Source organism: Lycorma delicatula, chromosome 5 (assembly GCF_047948215.1).
Source record: "Lycorma delicatula isolate Av1 chromosome 5, ASM4794821v1, whole genome shotgun sequence".
Taxonomy (NCBI): Eukaryota; Metazoa; Arthropoda; class Insecta; order Hemiptera; family Fulgoridae; genus Lycorma; species Lycorma delicatula.
Genome location: NC_134459.1, coordinates 19,464,217 through 19,481,026, shown reverse-complemented (window position 1 = coordinate 19,481,026; position 16,810 = coordinate 19,464,217). Strand labels below are relative to the sequence as shown.

Here is a 16,810-nt window from a genome sequence, read left to right as displayed (position 1 = left end):
GAATACAATGAAACCTTTTCAAAATGGAAATCAATGGTTCAATTTTTTTCATTTTATCCAGTTATGGTGAACATACTGTATCCTGTTTGTTCTAATAATGTGTCATGCTAAGAATACACTGCAACTTACTTAGAATTCTGTAATCCACTGGAATATTACATTATATAATTTATTAAAATAATTCAATTTGTAGGCTAACTTGATATTTTTATTACACAATTAATGTTACACTAATTAACTATAAAACACAATTTTTCAAAAATACAGTACGTATGATTAAGTTACATTTTTATGATGATTGTGTGATTTCCACACAATCGTAATGTTTTTGTAAAAAATATTCCTGTTTAATCACAGTTAAAAATGTCTTTTTGATCATAGCCAGCCAGAATGATAGAAAGTTTTTTCTCCTGTTCCTTAACTACAGGACTTATTAATATCACTTGCCTCTCCACAAACTTTATTCTGAACAATGTTATGTGTATTTTTAAAATGTTCAAGCCATCCATTAGAAGCTTTAAAATCGGGTTTGTTTAATTTTTTAGCTAACAATAAAGCTTGGCTTTTAAAATAGGGGCAGAAGTTTAGATCTACTGCTAACAAATCATTCCCACAACAGATCGTTTATTTCTTTATATCCAATATTTTTTTTTGCTGTCTTTTCATATTCCCATTTCCTTTTAACATTTCTCAATAATTTTTCCTACTTTTTAAAGTGCTGTAGATCTGAGTTTTCTACACTTTAACTTGTCCATTAACTGATGTACAGTCAATTTATCTTTGTTATTTAGTTCAGTAACTTTAACTTTTTATTTAGTGTTAAAGCAGTGTTTTTACAAGACATTTTGGTGAATTTTAAAACAAAAACAAATTAATCAAATTTCAATAAACCGATATGTATACACAGTAAGGGACAGTAATAAGATACAGAAACAATACACAAGAATGAAATAAAGCACAAACACATTAATTGTTACACAGTAAAAAACTAACATGAACGATGGGTAACTCGACATACAAGACTAATTTACAAGCAGGTAAACCTGACGGCAGTACTAACAGAAAAGAAGCATTGAGAAATGATCACATAGTAAACAATGACACTGTTTTTGTGGGATGTGTATGGAGCCACTATAGTTGTTCTCTGCTTGCTTGTTTAACCCCCAATTCATGTACATCTGTCATAGGCTACTGTCATTTTTACCCACTTTCTAATAATTCTGATAAAATAATAAATTTTCCTAATATCCATAGTTCATACACTATATTTTCCTTATTATTCAGGGTGCCTAACTTTCCGTTTCCATGTTGTAGAGGTTCCTTATTATACAGGATGATTTACATTGATTTTTTCATATTTTTAACCGGAGCAATATTATTTTCTAAAATGGAAAGGGTTTCGTCTTGTACAGGGTCTGTTTTGAATAGATTTCACCATATTAGTAGCATTCATTGTAGTCTAAGAACCATTTTTGGTGATGAAGCTATTAATCAAAACATTGTGAGTAGGTTGGCTATAAAAGTTTTTATAATAACAGAAGCTGGTAAAGCAAATATTTAGGATGAATTTTTTGAACCAATTTCTATAACTGATGAGAAGCATCAGAAGGAGATGGATGGATTTGTTCAAAATTATTGTGGCATCAAATAACAATCCACCCCATTGCCACCCAGTTGGCCATATTGAAAGAACGAGAACACATTATTGCACAACTGGGCCATCATAAAATCCCTTCACAATGGGTGATACACAAATTCACAGAAAAAAAACAACAGCGACAAAAGGAATGATGTGAACAGCCTCTGACATATTAATGATGTGGTAGATGACTTCCTTTCCATTATTGTGATAAGAGATGAAACTTTGGTGCATGATTACAATCCAGAAAAAAAATGCTGAGCATTTAATACACATTTAATATTGTTCCCCATAATAAAAAAAATTCAAAACGATCCTCTTCAAAAAAAGTTATCTTGACAATGTTCTGGATTCTGAACACATGTGTACCTACTAGTTGAAAGCTGGGTTGACTGTAATTCTGTGGAATACATAAGAGACGTTAAACACCTTAAGAGACATGTGTGGTTGAGATCGACATTCCATAGAGCTGATAATTCTACGTGACAATGCTTGGTCACACACATCACATGCATCTTTCAGGGCTCTTCATTGACAAAATGAGAAAATTGGTTCATTGTTGGGAGAAATTTGTATTTGTAAATGGTAACTAGGTGGAAAACTAAATATAAGTTTTATAGAAAATAAGCGTTCTTTTGTCATGTTTGAGTTATTTAACTGCTTCTTTATTTGTAAGTTACGAGTGATTGTGCATTACATTTCTTACTTGTAAATATGTAATAATTCCAAGTATTTGTACAAGATAGTAAAGTTTTTAATTTTTTAGCCCTTTTGTATTATGCATTGCTTACTTTGGCAAGAAAAGCTAAACAATCTAACTTTGTAACTAGTTAAAAGTAGTACAAAATGATGCCCTTAATTGCAAGTCTAATCAAATAAAAATATACCTTTGAGTTTGATACCAGGTATAAGATTTTTCAAGCGCATCTGTGTAAGCAATAACATGCCAATGTTTTGTTTTATTTGATAGAGTGAATAATAGCTTATGCATGAAGTAAATACTTGGTGGATAGTGACTGTTATTATAATGTGGTTTAAAAATGTATAAAACACTTATATTTGTCATATTCATAAAATTATCCTGTCTCATAATTTTTGTTTGCAGTGCTAGCACATTCAAGTTGCAATCTTATTTTTGAAGAAATTGTTAATTCTTGTCCTACTCATTATATGTGTAATTAATGTTGTGAATGTATTCAAGTGTGTGTGATAGTAAAAAATTGTGAGTAGTGGTGCGTTAACGTGATTTTAATCTTTAAAATTTTGTTTTTTTAGAGTAATATTGAACAAAATTTTTTGTTTTTATATTTAATTCTAAGAGGTAGGATTATAATATTGGTGCTTCTTTATGTTTGTATACTTTCAGCAATCAATTCTTCTAAATAGGTATAGTGCGTACAATGAAAATAAAAGCTTGCTTGCTTGAGGCAAGACAGTTTTTGTGCAGGGTATTTTATTATTCTTTTCTCATAACATTAGCTCATTCAGAAACTGAGTACTCTGCAATACAGTGTGTTTTAACTGTTTTCATAAATTCTTCAAAATACATTAAAATTAATCATTGTTGGGTAAAGTTAACAAAAGACACACAGCTTGTATTTGCCAAAAGAAATTGGACTTTAATTATGTAAAACAACTGAACGTATGTTAAAGCATAACCTTAAAACATAAAAAGAAATTATGAAATTAACATGACTTAATGATATTTAAAATATCAGCTGAATCAACATATGAACAATGATGTTAAATGAAAAAATACATAAATATACATTTTTTAAATACACAATGTAACAAAGCCTGAAAACAAGAGAACATAAAACACCGTATTTTCAACTATATACTTAGAAAAACAAAACATCAATAAACATAGTCTGACTGGAAAACTATTACATTACTGACATATGCTGTAATATTGAAAAATTAGAAAAATAAATTACAGTAAATCTTATTATTGGCACTGGCCTTTCCTGATTTATGAACATCAAGCTTAGCATTAAATAATTAAAAACAGGTAATTCTAGTTTAGTGTAGAAAAAAGGCCACAATAATATTCTAGTACAAAAAGTTAATTACAATAATCAAATTGAAATAAGTAATCATATAAGTAGAGTTCATTTTGGTAAATAAGCATTCTTGAAAATATAAAATTACAAAGAAGTCTTAAAACATAACTGCACATCAGGAGTAATTTGCTTTAGGTTAATATAAGAGAAGTATTATGAATACAGTTCATGAGTAGAAAAGAATAATCTCTGCGATTAACAAGTTACAAGATTAAATGATAGAGTTAATTACAATAACAACAAATTGTAATAATTAAGCACGTAAAATAGGTTGCAGCTGAACAATGACACAACCTTATATAAGTCACATGTTGTGACTGCACTTAAGTGAATAAATGGTTTTTAAACCAAACTTGAGATTGAAAATGCATAAGGTACGATGAGCTGAATGTTCCACAAATTTTAATGAAAAAATAACTGTTTAACGTAATAAATAATGAAAATTGAACTTGCCTGTAGCTCACAAATATTAGTAAGAGATGAACTCGTGAATGAAGGTAAATGAATACATACAGTAATCCCGGGCGTAGTCCGCAGTGGTGTATCAGGAATGCAGGGGTGAGACGTGGTTTGAGGTTGAGCAGGACGTGGCGTCTCAAAAATGTAGCAATGAGTTTGGAGAGATTCTGCATCGATGAAAATGTAATCAGCAGCTCTAGAAGATTCGGCGTCGATAGAATTGGCAGTATGTAGTGATTGAAACACTTTCGACAGAAATGTAATATAGTGAATTTGAAGAATAACTTAACAAAGAAACGAGGCTGGACGAACATAGAAAACTGTGAAATCACGAAAAACTGACAAGTAGAACTAGATAATATTTGACAGAGAAATACCGCAACGTTTATGAAGACGAAGAAAGTATTAACATTGTACGAGCAAAAGAGAACATCGAAGCCAGACTTGGAGGACCAGGGTCCGCACAGCGTGAAAGTCAGGACTAGAATGAACAAAGCTGGCGTGGTGAGAAGTAGTGGAAGCGAATGAAGCAATGGACAGAAGAGAGTGTGTGTGTGTTGATAACAAGAATAGTGTCTTAGTGTTAGTATGAGAACGATTAGAGAAAACGTGCGGAATTCGGGAACGAAGACAAAACAAAAATAATTTACAAGCAAGCAGACCACTAAAGAATTACGTAAACCTGAGAGAAATTGATATCGAAAACAAACCCAAACAACCTATTTAAAAATACACGTAGAGAAGCCTTACAAAAATGCAAAATAAATTACCAAGCCTGTAAACTACAAGACTCGACCATAACCTTGAATTCATTGGAATAAAACGACTTTACGCAAACGGCGTAAACAATTATCATAATTAAAATTTATTATAATTTTAAGGTAATTTTTAAAAAAATTTTCTTACTGTTTATACAGTTCAGAAATGAATGGTTAATACTTGTATTAATAGATTATTATTACACTCTCTGCATCAAGTAAGTCATAAAGTGAGTGACCACTTCATGCAAATAAAGTTATTTAATAAAATTATTAAAATATTTCATTTGAGTTATATTTATATGCACTTGTTCTAAATGGGGTATTAGTATTATTGATGATTTTTGTAATCATCTTTTAATAGGCTTATACCCTATTATAGTAATTTATTAATAACCTAGTCATTTTATATGTATTCATAGAAGAGCTAAGTAAATTTTTGTATCACATTGTTCACTAATATTCAGTACTAATGTTTACTTTTCATTTTCAATAAACTGATTTGGTTCACTTCTCAGCATGTCCCAGTATGAATGGTGTAGTTCACTGCAGCTTGTGGGATTTCAAGATCACAGTTCAAAAACTCAAAAAAAAAAAAAAGCAGGATCTTCTTAAATCTAAATCGCAGTCGTGCTCATTTAGCACACCAAAAAAGCATAAACAATGTTAAAAACCAGTTAGTGGATTAGATAGTTTTGATCAAGGTGTTGTAAGAAAAACAGTTAATGATTTTCACGCAAAATATATTGAGCTGTCTACATTAACCAATACAAGCTTTTATTTTCATGTACACGCTGTACTGTTCTATGAAACCAGCCATGTTTCAATAGTTATGCTTTTTTTTATTTTGTGGTCTGTTATGAAGTAGGTGGTTGGTTGTTATGCACTACTTAAGAAATCATACTTTATGATTTCTTTTATTAAGGTTTTAATTGATGGGATAGCGATAAAAATTAAAATGATTGCTGGTATTGTTGTTCAGATTGTTTCTATTATTTGATTTTCTGTTAATATATTATTTGATAATTTATCATTCAATTGAGGATGATTTATTGTTTTTAAAAATTATTATTATTGGAATTCCTATTAAATTTAAGATAATTGGGATAATTGATTCTTTTTTTATTATTTTTTTTATTTTTTATTTATTTGATTTGGTTATTGTAGGGATTATTATGTTCAAGTATATGTATGTTGACATAATTGATGAAATTAGTATAATTAATGGAATTGTTGGTGCTATACGAATTGTTGATTTTATAATTATTCATTTTATTAAAAATCCTGTAGTTTGAGGTATACCTCTTATTGATAATGATGAAATTATTAGAGATGTTTTTGTTAAATTTGTTTGAGTATTAATTTGGTTTAAAAAATTGATATTATTTTTTTTGAACGTGTTTATTATAGTTAAGTTGATTATGGTATATATAATTAATAGAAGAGTAAATTGTTGTTTTGAAATTATTAATGAAAAGATTATTACTGGTGAATTTGAAATTGATGAATATGCTATTAATTTTTTTAGCGATGTTTGTTTTATTCCTGAGATTGGTGCCATGATTATTGATATAATTATTGATGTTATTATTAGTTTAATTCTGGTTATTTGGGTTGCAATAATTGTAGGAATGATTTTTTGTATAGTTATCATTATTATACATATCTCTCATCTTATTATTTGCATGATTCTTGGTACTCATAGGTGGAATGGGATTATACCTATTTTTATTAAAATTCTCATTATTATTAAAATTCTTTCATTAATGGGGCAGTTAATGACAGCATTAATAATTATTGAGGTTATTATAATTGATGATGATATTCTTTGAATAATTAAATATTTTATAGATTGTTCATTTATTTTATTTCTTTTTTTTAAAAGGGGTAGAAAAGAAATTAAATTAATTTCTATAGATATTCATGAGAATATTATTCTGTTGGAGGATATTGTTATGATAATTCTTATGGTTATTGTTATGATAATTATTGTTTTTGATAAATTTATTTTAATTAAAAAGAGAATTTATTCATCGATGGGGTATGAACCCATAAGCTTAATTTAGCTTATCTTTTTGTAAAAGGATGTGTGTTGCATTAAGAATTTTGATTTCTTTAGTTTCAGTTTAATTCTGGATTTTACAATTTAGCATGAGTGAGGTTTCACTTAATTTACTTCATCAAAGTAATCCTTTAATCAGGCATCTTGCTTGAGTATAAAAATCCATTGTTTTTTTCCTTTTTTTTATATATATATCATTTTTTTTATACGGTACATTATTTGCTTATTTGGTTTTTTTGCAATTTTTTGCAATTTTTAATTTTTGAGTTTAATTTTTCAACAAAAATTTTTTCGTTATAATAAGATATTTATATTATATCATTCAATTGATTAATTATTATGTTACAAAAAAGAAAAAAGATAGTTATATTATAATATATATATTATATATAGTAATATATTAATTTAAATATATCTATTTCTCCCTTTAATATTTAATCTTATTAAATATAATATTTTAATTCATAAGTGTTATATAAATTAAAAAATTTATTATATAATAGATAACCTCTTATATTTAAATAAAGATTTTAATATAATATAGATTTTTAATTTAATGTAAAATAGTTTTTGTAAAGATAATCATCTAAAATAAATTATTTAATTAAATGCATCAATAAGATATTTAATTAAAATTACTTTTTAAATTTTAAAGTTTAAAAAACCTAAGGAATATAATTATATTATAATAAGTTTATTTAAAAATATATAATTATTAAAAAAAAAAAGAAAAACCTCATGGTTTAATTCTTATCTTGAGGTTTAGTTTAGTAAAATAATTACATATGTTTTATTTAAGTATTTATTTTGGTTCTTTAAAAACAAATTTATTATTATACTATTGTTATTTTGTAATATTAAGATTATTTATTGTTTAAGTTTATTTTCATATATTTTGAACCATTGCTTTATTTTTATAAAAAATTATGATAATGTTAGGGGTAGCTTTATCTTATATTTGTGTGGCTTTTAGTTATCAACTTTTAAGTTTACTTTTATTTATTTTAACTACTGTTTTTTATTTAAATTAGATAATGTTAGGGGTAGCTTTATCTTATATTTGTGGCTTTTAGTTATCAACTTTTAAGTTTACTTTTATTTATTTTAACTACTGTTTTTTATTTAAATTAGATAATGTTAGGGGTAACTTTATTTAATATTTCTTTTTCTCAAATTATTAGCTTTTGATTTTATTGACTGGTTAAAGCTATAATTTTATTTAACTTCAGTTAGGTATAGCTTGAAGTTATGTTTGCTCAAGGGAGGAGATCCTTTTTTGAATGTAATTTGTTTTATTTGTTGTTTAAAAATTTGGAGTTAAGGTCCCCTTTAAATATGGTTTTAAAAAAAATTTGATTTTTGTTTTAAAAGTTGGCTTTAAATTTATAACGCATGTAAATTTTTGTTAGGTTAAATATCCTTAATAGTTAATTTTTATTTTCAGTGTTAAGGTTTTTTAATTTAATTTTTTAATTTAAGTTATATTTTTTTGAACCAAAAAATGTTGTGCCAGCATTTGCGGTTATTCCTCAGGTTCAAGTTAATTTTTTTAGAATTTAGTCTTATTTGGTTTTAATATTTTGTATTTAGGTGAAATTTATATAATAAATTTTTTTTTCGATGTAAATTTGAATTTAAACCAGGATTAGATACCCTGTTATTCTTAATTAGTAATTTTTTTCTAAGGTAGTATATTTTTTATAATTGAAATTTAATAATTTAATTTTGGCGGTTTTTAAATCTTTTTAGAGGAACCTGTAATTTAAATGATATTCCACGATTTTTTGTACCTTTTTTTTCTTGTATATCTCTGTCGTTGAGTGTAATGAAAATTTATTTTCTTTTTCTTTTTAAAGATTTATGTTAGGTCAAGATGCAGTTATAAGAAGGTTATTATGGGTTACATTGATTTTTGTTTTTTGATTTTTTAATTTGATTAAATTTGAATTTGGATTTAATAGTAATTTTTTTTAATAAATTTTTTGAATTTTGCTCTTAATTATGTACATATCGCCCGTCACTCTCATAAATTGAGATAAGTCGTAACAAAGTAGATGTACTGGAAAGTGTATCTAGAATCGGACTTCGGTTTATTCTTATTTACAATAAGATTTCTTACTGTTCAATTCAGTTGTCTGATAAGTTTTTTTTTTTTTTTAAATTTAGTTAATTGTACAATATTGGATAAATAAATTTTATTTTAGAATAATAATTTTTTTTAGTACCTTTTGTATCAGGGTTAATTAATTTTTTTAATTTATTTTTTTTCCCGAATAGTGAAGATCTATCTTAATCTGTATTTTATTGTGGAATAATTATTTATAAGTTTGGGATTGTTTCGATATGAAATTAATTTCTTTTTATATCTGGTTATCTGGTAAATTGATTTAATCGAGAATTTCTTTTTGTTAATTTTATTTTTTTTTTTCATTTTGAAATTTTATATTAAGGTGGATAAGCTCTTTTTTTTTATATAATTTACTTTTTTTTTCTTTTTCTTGTTGGATTAGAATCTTTCATCATTTAAAGTTCGTTGTAGATTAAATTAGGTTTTTTTATATTTATTTTTTTACTGGATTTTAATTAATTTTTTTATTTTTAATTATGATTAAATTAGTAGATTTAAAAATTTTATTTATGAATTAGGCAAAAAATAATTTCGCCTGTTTATCAAAAACATGTCCTTTTGTAATTTATTTAAGGTTTGGCCTGCTCAATGGTTTAAATAGCCCAGTATTTTGACTGTGCTAAGGTAGCATAATAATTAGTCTTTTAATTGAGGTCTGGAATGAAGGGTTTGACGAAAATTATACTTTATTTTTAAAATTTAATTTGAATTTTATTTTTAAGTTAAAAAGCTTAAATTTAGGAGAGGGACGATAAGACCCTATAGATCTTTATTTTGTTTTTAAATTTTTTTTTAGTTTATTTTTTAAGTTTTTATTAATTAAATTTTGTTGGGGTGACAAATAAAATTTTAATCTTTATTTTTTTACATTTTTTTATGTATATTTGATCCTTTATTTTGATTAAAAGATTAAGATACCTTAGGGATAACAGCGTTATAAATCTGGAGAGTTCTTATTGATAGATTTGTTTGCGACCTCGATGTTGGATTAAAAGTTTCTGTGGGGTAGGTTTTACAGTTTTAGGTCTGTTCGACCTTTAAAATTTTACATGATCTGAGTTCAAGCCGGCGTGAGCCAGGTTGGTTTCTATCTTCTTTAAATTTATTCTAATTGGTACGAAAGGATTTTTGGTAATATAATAATTTATTTACTAATTTGGCAGATTTAAGTGCTTTAAATTTAGAATTTAATAATGTATTTTTACAGTTAGTAAATGTTTATTCTTAGTTCTTTTTTTTTATTTATTTTTATTCTTTTGGGTGTTGCTTTTTTTACTTTATTTGAACGTAGGATCTTAGGTTACATTCAATTTCGTAAGGGTCCTAATAAGGTTGGTTTATTTGGTTTATTACAGCCTTTTAGAGATGCTTTAAAGTTATTTAGAAGGGAATTTTATTTTCTTGTTTTTGGAAATTATTTAATTTATTTTTTTTGTACCTATTCTGGGTCTTTCTATTTCTTTAATTTTTTGGTTAATATTTCCCTTTAGTTTTAATTTTGTTGGATTTTCTTATTGTCTTTTTTTTTTTTTGTTGTTCTGGTTTGGGAGTTTATTTTATTATAATTGCTGGTTGGTCGTCTAATTCTGTTTATTCTTTATTGGGTTGTATACGTAGAATTTCTCAAAGAATTTCTTATGAAGTTGTTTTTTTTTTTAGTTATTTTTTGTTTTTATTTTATATTGTGAGTCTTTTAATTTGAATTATTTTTGTTATTTTCAGTTGGATGTTTGATTTTTTTTTTTTTCTTTTCCTTTATTTATAATTTTTCTTTCTTGTATTTTGGCTGAAACTAATCGTTCTCCATTTGATTTTTCTGAGGGTGAGTCGGAGTTGGTTTCTGGATTTAATGTTGAATATAGATCATTTAGATTCTCTTTATTTTTTTATCTGAATATAGAAATATAATGTTTATGAGATTTTTTACTTGCTTAGTTTTTTTGGGGGGTGATTGTATGAATTTTTTTTTTATTAGGGTTGTTTTTCTTATTTATTTTTTTGTATGGGTTCGTGGTTCCTTTCCTCATTATCGTTATGATAAATTAATATATATGTGTTGAAGGAGTTATTTACCTGTTACTTTAAATTATATTTTGGTTTATATTTTTTTTAGGATTTTTTGTTTTTCATTATTTTATGGTGAAAAAAGTTAATAGTATTTTATACTTTCCTATAATTTCAAGTTATACTGCTTTGAGCTTATTAACTTATAACTTACTTATAATTTATCTCATATCCTTGCAGATATGGGATAGGTAATAAAAAATGAAAAGTAAATTGTGGTTAGGATTTGTCCTGTGATAATATACGGTTCTTCTACTGGTCGTGCTCCGATTCATGTGAGTAAAATAAATGTATTTACTATAGTTCAGAATATTACTTTATTTATTGGGTAGAATGATCTTGTTTGAAATTTTATTTTTATTGAGAATGGTATTGATATAATAATTATAATTGATATTATTAGTGCTACTTCTCCTCCTAGTTTTCTGGGGATAGATCGTAGAATTGCATATGCGAATAGAAAGTATCATTCGGGTTGAATGTGTGGAGGTGTTCTTAGTGGATTTGCTGGTGTAAAATTTTCTGGATCTATAGTGAGGAATGGGTTTAAATTAATTATTATTGTAAAAATTATTATTGTTATTACTATTCCTAAGATATCCTTTGTTGTAAAGTAGGAGTGGAATGGAATTTTGTCAATATTGTTTTTTATACCTAGTGGGTTGGATGATCCGGATTCGTGTAGGAATATTAGGTGTAATATTACTATTGTTGATAAGATGAATGGTAAAATGAAGTGGAATGTGAAGAATCGATTTAGTGTAGGATTGTCTACAGCAAATCCCCCTCACACTCATTGTACTACTATTTCTCCTATGTAAGGAATTGCTGAAATTAAGTTTGTAATTACTGTTGCTCCTCAGAAGGATAGTTGACCTCATGGTAATACATATCCTATAAATGCAGTTGCCATTAATGTTAAAAGAATTAACGATCCTGATATTCATGTTTTCTTTAATTTAAATGATCCATAATATATTCCTCGTGTGTATAAAAATTAAAATGATAAATGTGTGTATAAAAATTAAAATGAAGAATAATGATGTACCATTTGTGTGAATATTTTGAATTATTCATCCATAATTTACCTCTCGAGTAATATGCACAATTCTTTTAAAAGCTTTATCAATTCTTGGTGAGTAATGTATTGCTAGGAATAATCCTGAAATAATTTGAATTATTAAGCATATTCCTAGAAGTGATCCAAAGTTTCATCATAATGAAATATTTGATGGTCTTGGTAAATCAATTGAGAAGGAATTAATTGGTCTTAATTTACGTATTGATTTAAACATAAGTTTTTTTAAGTGGTCCTTCAAATGTTCTTACGATGTTATTTACTGAGATTATTGTAATAATTAGAATTAATATTATTGTAAGTGTAATATTTATTTTATATATTCTAAAAAAATTTCTTGTTGATTTTTCTTCAGTTAGTTCTGTTGTCATTTCTTTTATTTCATTAAATTTAGTAATTACTTCTGTTGTTGGGCCTAAATTTCTTATTATAATAGAAATTAATGTAACTAATATCCAGATTGAAAAAATGTTTGTTCTTGGTTTGAATTTTTCATTTGATGCAATTCTTGATATATATATATATATGAATATAATTATCAGTCCTCCTACTGTTGTTAAGAATATGATGTAAAGATATCATGATGATTTAATTATTATTGAATTATTTCTGCACATTAGGGCTGTTTGAAAAATTAGTATTGATCCTAGTGATATAGGGTGTTTAAGTATTGGAGATATAATAATATTTGATAAAATTAAATATTTTGTGAAAATTCAGTAAGTATTTTAATATAAAATATTAGTTTTGGATACTAAAGATGATGTTTTCTTTACTGATTTTGTTTAGATAAATTTTTTTTAAATTATGATTTACAAGATCATTGTTTTTTTTAAACTATCCTAAACTTTACTTATGATAATTATTTATTTTTTTGGTTATTTCTTTAGATTAATTATTTTTTTATTTGTTCATAGGCATTTTCTTTTGTGTCTTTTGGGACTTGAATATTTATTACTTTATTCTTTTTTTTTATTTTTGGGTTTATAGGTTATTTTGATTTTGATTATTATTTTTTAGTTATTTATTTGGTGTTTGGGGTTTGTGATGGTGTTTTAGGACTTTCTTTATTGGTTTTTTTAATTCGTAATTCTAGAAGAGATTATTTAGATAGATTGACCTTATGTTAAAATTTTTTTTTTTTTTGTTTTCTTAATAATGAATTTTAAGTTCATGGCAATTTTCTGCCACTCTTAGAATGGCTTAGATACTAGTGATAATTCATTAAAAGAGTGTTCAGGGGGTGGTGTAATTGAAAATCATTCAATTGAAGATGATTTATTGTTTTTAAAGATTGTAATTCGTTTAAATGCTATGGCTTCTCATATGATGAATATGAATATTATAATTCTGATTATTGAAATTAATGATCCTATGGATGAAATTATATTTCATGTCATGTAGTTATCTGGGTAATCTGAATATCGTCGTGGTATTCCCGCTAGACCTAAAAAGTGTTGTGGGAAGAATGTTACGTTTACTCCTAAAAATATGGTTGAAAATTGAATTTTTAATCATTTTTTATTTATTCTTATACCTGTTATTAGTGGGAATCAGTGAATGATTCTTGCTATAATGGCGAATACTGCTCCTATTGATAATACATAATGAAAGTGGGCTACAACATAGTATGTATCGTGTAAAATTACGTCAATTGAAGAGTTGGCTAGAATTACTCCTGTTAATCCTCCAATAGTGAATAGAAATACAAATCCTATAGATCAAATTATTTGGGGTGATTTTTTTTTTGTTATTCCTTCTATTGTGGCCATTCATCTGAAGATTTTAATTCCTGTTGGTACTGCAATAATTATAGTCGCAGAGGTGAAGTATGCTCGTGTGTCAATATCTATACCTACAGTAAATATGTGGTGTGCTCACACAATAAATCCTAAAATACCAATTGCTAATATTGCATAAATTATTCCTAGATGACCGAATGTTATTATTTTTCCTCTTTCGTTAGTAATAATGTGGGAAATTAATCCGGATCCTGATAGGATTAAAATATATACTTCTGGATGTCCAAAGAATCAGAATAAGTGTTGATATAAGATTGGGTCTCCCCCTCCTGTGGGGTCAAAAAATGAAGTATTAAAGTTTCGATCTGTTAATAATATTGTGATTGCTTCGGCTAATACTGGTAATGATACTAGTAGTAAAACTGCTGTAATTAGGACTGATCAACAGAAAAGGGGTATTTTTTCTATAGTTATTCCTTTTGGTCGTATATTTATTGTTGTTGAAATAAAATTAATTGCTCCTATGATTGATCTTAGTCCTGCGATGTGAAGAGAAAAGATAATTAAGTCTACTGAAGGTCCTGAATGTGCAATTTGGGCTGAGAGAGGAGGGTAAACAGTTCATCCTGTTCCTGATCCTGACCCTACAATTGATCTTGCAATTAAAAGTGTGATTGATGGTGGTAATAATCAAAATCTTATGTTATTTATTCGTGGGAATGCCATGTCTGGTGTGCCAATTATTATAGGGACTAGTCAGTTTCCAAATCCTCCAATTATAATTGGTATTACCATAAAGAAAATTATAATGAATGCGTGTGATGTTACGATGGTGTTATAAATTTGGTCATTTTTAATTATTGATCCTGGTTGTATTAATTCTAATCGGATAATTATTCTTCTTATTGTTCCAAGTAATCTAGCTCAGAGCCCAAAAATAAAATAAAGAGTTCCGATATCTTTGTGATTTGTTGAAAATATTCATTTATTCATTGAGAATGGGATGGCTGATTTAGGTAATACATTGTAAATTTATTTAAGGTTTTAAACCTCTCATTATTTGTCTTGTATTCAATTATAATTCTATATTGCAAATATAGAGGTGCATTACTTGCTAAGGCTTATTTATAATAATAATTTTAACTTTGAAGGTTAATAGTTTTTTTAACTTAAATCCTTCTTTTTAGTTTAATTTATTTTAATTAATTCATTAATTAATTTTTTTAATTCATTTTAAAATTGTATAAATACATAAATCATTTGTACTTGTCATACTGCATTATACTTGTTTTGCATTATTTGTTTTAAAAACATTTATACCCTATATACAACAGACTCTTTCCTGATTTAAACAATTTTAAACTAGCTTGTACAAGTCAGTTGTACCAACATCATAGCCATTCATGATTGTTCATGATAGCCATTCATATTGTTCTCTATCTCCCACCATTTGGGTGAGTGTGTGACCATGTAGATAGAAGTATGGTTCATCATGTATGATGTTTGCTGACTGGACGATATCATGAATATTTATAACAATGAAGTACCAGAGGAGTATATCCCAGAATTATAAACATACTGAATATTGCAAAACAAAATTTCTTTAAATATTGAAAAAAAATTACGTACAGCCTTACTGCTCTTTTGAATTTCTTTATTTTCAGCATCCTAGTTGAATTCTCTCTGTAACCATAAAACAAACATACATACTCACCAGTCACATACATTTTCATGAATATACTAACTATTACTAACATGGATATACTGGTTAATCATACCATCTTGTACTAGTGTAACACATTGTGACCAAATTTTTAAACATATAACACCTGAAATTTAACTTTACAACTGAATATGAACACAAATTATTTTTTTCTCTGATTTTACCATCATATAAAGTAACAAATAAATCACTGCATATGTTGATTTTCAATGTATTTAAAAATATATAGAAAACTAACAACGACAGATACTGTCATTCACAACACTTGAACTCAAATCAATCTTGCACAATCTTTTTTTAGAAGTGTGATTAACACACAGTTCAACACAACCATGTGCTTGAAGAAGGCCATTTAAATATAAAAGAACTTAACTCTATAAAATAATTCTTAGCACACCAAATGGATATGAATATAGTAGCATTGATATACTCTTAAAAAGAAGTAAAAAAAGATTTGTAATAGTTCACAGATTAAAAAAAAAAAAAAAATTAATCCAGAACTGTAAACAAAGCAAACATTTCATACAGAAAACAATTCCCCATGAAACAAGTTGCTCATGAATATTTAACTGAACTTTCTATAATGTTCTGCATTGGTAAAAAGAGACACAAATTAAAAAAAGAAAATGATTGAATTCTAGTAAGCACTCTGCAGTAACATAGAGTCAGAATTTGCCAACCATTTAATTGATGCAAATCACAAATCTACCAACATTACCATTCTATGCAGGTATAAAAAAAAAACACACTTTAACACAATCTGATCTTATGGAAGGTGCAGAATCATTGCAAATTTTAGTCATATACTAAATGAACTAACAAGTTCATACATCAAGTTCAACATACTTTTTAACCTCGTTCTAAATATATGTCTACCTAACATAACAAATTACTGGCAAAACATCAGCTGATGCTCAGGTGAAAACATGTACTGAAGATGGCCACAAAACCAACTGAAAACGTTGTATTTACTAAATTAAGTAAAAATATAAGGAATAAGTAGTTGCAAGAAAGTTTTATCATTTCTGGTTAAAAATACATTAAAAACATTTTTCTTTGATTGTTAAGTTATTGTTCTTGTTTTATGCTTGTTG

The 16,810-nt window shown here is 26.6% G+C and overlaps 1 protein-coding gene and 2 pseudogenes across 2 annotated transcripts in view; 1 reads left to right on the top strand and 2 right to left on the bottom strand.

The window, feature by feature from the left end:
- The window catches only part of LOC142324779 (splicing factor 3B subunit 2-like), a 58,910-nt gene that overhangs the window by 2,645 nt on the left and 39,455 nt on the right, over window positions 1–16,810 (top strand). The window lies entirely within an intron of this gene.
- On the bottom strand, window positions 11,340–12,468 carry LOC142324735 (cytochrome b-like; annotated as a pseudogene).
- LOC142324733 (cytochrome c oxidase subunit 1-like) lies at window positions 14,260–15,720 on the bottom strand (annotated as a pseudogene).